Source organism: Numida meleagris, chromosome 3 (genome assembly GCF_002078875.1).
Source record: "Numida meleagris isolate 19003 breed g44 Domestic line chromosome 3, NumMel1.0, whole genome shotgun sequence".
NCBI lineage: Eukaryota > Metazoa > Chordata > Aves > Galliformes > Numididae > Numida > Numida meleagris.
This window is the reverse complement of record NC_034411.1, coordinates 55,040,395-55,044,040: the sequence shown is the minus strand read 5'-3', so window position 1 is coordinate 55,044,040 and position 3,646 is coordinate 55,040,395. Positions and strand designations below refer to the sequence as shown.

The 3,646-nt window shown below is 37.2% G+C and overlaps 1 long non-coding RNA gene across 1 annotated transcript; it reads left to right on the top strand.

Annotated features, from left to right (window-relative positions):
• Window positions 396–3,409, top strand: LOC110396744. The gene is made up of 3 exons (XR_002437223.1): window positions 396–445; window positions 1,495–1,611; window positions 3,160–3,409. It is a non-coding gene; the product is annotated as an uncharacterized LOC110396744 (long non-coding RNA).

Below are 3,646 nucleotides of genomic sequence, written 5' to 3'. Positions count from 1 at the left end.
CTTTTCACTAGAAACTCAATCCAGAGATGGTACTCAGCAGGGGAAATTTCAGATCAAATAGTTAAAACTGGGGAGAATGTGTTAAATTCTTAAAAAGCCACAGTGCATGTCATATTACTAAACTTATGGCTTAAGAGGCTGAAATAGAAACACAGTTGATGTAGAGCAAGGGAGGAGAATTTAGATTCCATTTAGGGACTCCCTTTAGAACTATAAATCAGGATGAGAAGGTGTAGCGGAAATGCTAAGTCATGGACTGAACCAGTGATTGAGCACCTGGTGGGAAGGCAGGGTCAACCCAGGGGAGCTCAGGTGCATGCAATGCACCTGAATGACCAGAAGGGGTAGATCCTGGCTCCACCCCTTCCCAGACCTCATTTAAGTGTTGGCAGTAGAGGCAAGACTATCTAGCTAGTGTTCCCTGCCTATTTGAGGCCTTCTGAAGGTAAGCAGCTTTTCTTCCTTTGTTTCTGTATCCACAGCTGCTGCATTTGGGCTTGTCCTGGTTTGCTGTAGCCAAAGCCTTTGCTACCCTGCTGTTATTGCTGTATTTTCCATTGCATTGTAGTGTTACAGAAGGGTTGTTTATTTTTTCCTGCTTTTTCATTATAATAATAATTTCATAATGGTAAACTCACAAAAAATAGCAAGAACAAGTATTTGAACTTGTTTTCTTTTCAATTTTTGGATGTTCAAATATTGCCCAAGACACCACTCTGAAAAAAAAAAAAAAGAAGTCTTTGAACTTTTATTTCGGAGTTAAAGGCAGAGTTTAACTGTATTTTTGTTTAGCTGTAAATGTGATCTTCTGTTTACACAAAAATGTTGCCCTCAAGAAAGGGGAAAATAATGGGGGAAGGGCACTTCATTTTTATGCTAGAATCCTGGCAAAACATCAGGGTAACTACGTAGCTTTCTTTGGTGAAACAGCATCTTTTCCCATAAAAGTTACAACTCTGGGTACATGTAGTGTATAGTATGAACTGCTTTTTTTTTCTTATACGTAAGAATTTGTAAGAGCAAATATTTTCTGGAAAATAATAGATATATCTGCTTTAGTTGTTTTCTTACATAATTAGGATCATTCTTCTGGCTTTCTCAGATCACATGTGTTTTGGTTTGGTTTCATCTACTTACTGTGTTTTTAAGTAGCACGCAACTGCAGCATATGGCCAAGTGGGCAACTGTCAGAAAGGGGGGTGTCAAGGTGCCCAGACCAGAATCCTTCTTCAGAGGAAAATAATCAAAAGATCAAATGAAACTTCTTCATGATTTACTGTACTGGGTGTGGTCAAGATGATAAGTGTCTGGGAAGTTGTTTCAAATCAGTGCTGAATGTTAGCTTTGCTGTCTGAATAGAGAGTAAGGGAATCCCTTTTTAGTTTCACTGTTGTTACTCCAACCCCTCTGTAATCTTTCAGAATGAGAGCAAGTGTTAAAAGAGGGATTTGTCAGCACCTATCAAGGTGGTCTCACTGCTGCTTCTCTTTCAAGGAGGAAGCTACTGAGTTGAATGAATAGATTACTCCCGAAGAAGAATGTTGGCTCTACCGTCTGCAAAGCATTGCCAGTTCGTCTGTGAATCATTTATCAGCTTTTGCACCAAAGCCAGTAAGCCATAGCATTCTTCTTTATCTGTTAATTACAGAACATCCTGGCACTTCACTTAAGATGAGTTTTTAATAATACTAACTCAAACCATCTTTTTGCATACTAAAGGCTCACTTTTACTACTTCTGTATATCAGTCTACCTCATGGATAGTTCTCAGTTCTGGACAAAAATGAAAAATTATAAGTCTCTCTCAACTTAAATTGTAACTGAATTAACACAGTCCTCCAGTGATTGTTTCCTGATTATTATTTTTTTTAAGAAGTTTTCAGGAACTGCTCGTCTTCTGTTGAGAAAGAATGCAGTACTAAAGATTGTGTAACTCGGAGCATGACATATAATGCTTAGTGTCCTCCAGAGGCCTTTACATAAGTGCACAAATATATAAATATCAAATTAATGTAAAACACACAATATCAAATTAAGATAAAATATGGCTATGATGTATGTGGTTGTAATTATCCTCTTGTCACAGGCACAGACTAGAAGCCTCAGGAGACAAAAGCCCAAACTATGCTTTGCATTTAGAAATCTTTTCATAAAACACATCCATTGTAAGTAGGAAACAGGTGTATGCTGAAACACTCTTCTTTTAACCTTCATCATTTCTTCCCTGCTAAACGGTAAACATACATCTTTCTGCCTTTCATCTTCCAATATTTTCTAAATCAGGCTTACATTTCTTTCACTTGCCTTAAAGATTTTTTTTTCTTCCCCTAAAAGCATCAGATCAGTTTGCCAGATCTCAAGTGTAATAAGGAGGAGACCTGTCATCACTCATAGAAAAACAATGAATTGTGTGTAGCCAAGAGATAGACAATATACGAAGAAGAGCGCATCACAAATTCTGTTGTTATTCTATTTGAAAAACAAGTTTATTAAGTGAAGAAAGTACTCTAACACTACCCCATGTATACTATGTGTACATGTTTTTGGAAGAAAAATCTATTGCAAGTCTTTTGAAAGAAATAACAATTAAACCAACCCCAAAGAAAAATGTATTACATCACTTGTTCCTTTAGTGGGAATGGGTAGAGACAGAAATTGAGTTTTACTCACTTCTTCCTTCCCTCTCTCCCTCTGTCTCACTCCCCTATTTCTCTTCCCTTTCCTGACCTTCTTCCCTCCTTACCTTTCCAGCAAGACACTTTTCTGATACTCTTCCTATATGCACTGCAGCTTCTTTGTTTTTTAACTACTGCAAAACAAGAAGGAAAATCTAGTTTAGAATAACATACAATGGTTAGCTCAGTTAGCTGCTAGAATAATATTCATATTGCTAGAAAAATACTTCTGGAATACATGAAATGTATAAAATGTGAAAATCTCATCTGTTGGCCTCAAGGTTAAGTTAGGTTGTTCCTCTGGCAGTTCCTGTGACTAACTCATATTTTGGAGAGAATCTGAGAGCATGGCATTATATTCATTACACTAGTTATCTATGTATACCTCTTGACCTATTTTTTTATGGCCTGAGCTTTACTCATCAGGCCTCTTGAAAATTGTTTGGGGGGGTAGTAGTTGACAAGACTTTTTTTTTTTTTATCAGCTCCACTACACTTCATACAGTGATGGCTCATGGAATGGGCTGGCCAGGAAGAGGAAGACTGCTCTAAGTCTTCACCTGGACTCAGACAGAAGGCAAGCTCTGCCTTGCAGGCATAAAGCATAAACTCTTGCAGTTTCTTCAGCAAGAGAATGAATGCTATGAAATAAGGAGCTAGTTGTTCTCAGGAAAATGGAATGGAAATGAAATAGAAAAAAGCCAAACTGTTAAAATAAAGGAAGAAAGTATAGTCCTTGTGGGGAGAACAATGCCAGTATTTGATTTCATCTATGATTTCTAAATAAACATTATTGTAACATATTAACAGTTATAAATTTATATATAATCATGTTTCAGATCTGGGAGTCCCAATGTATTTTAGAGTGTTTCTCATCATAACTGCAATGCAGTGGGTGGAATGTTACAGCTTTCTGCATCCAAAAATACACACAGAAGCATAAAAAGGAGGAATGCTGTACACTCGAAGGAT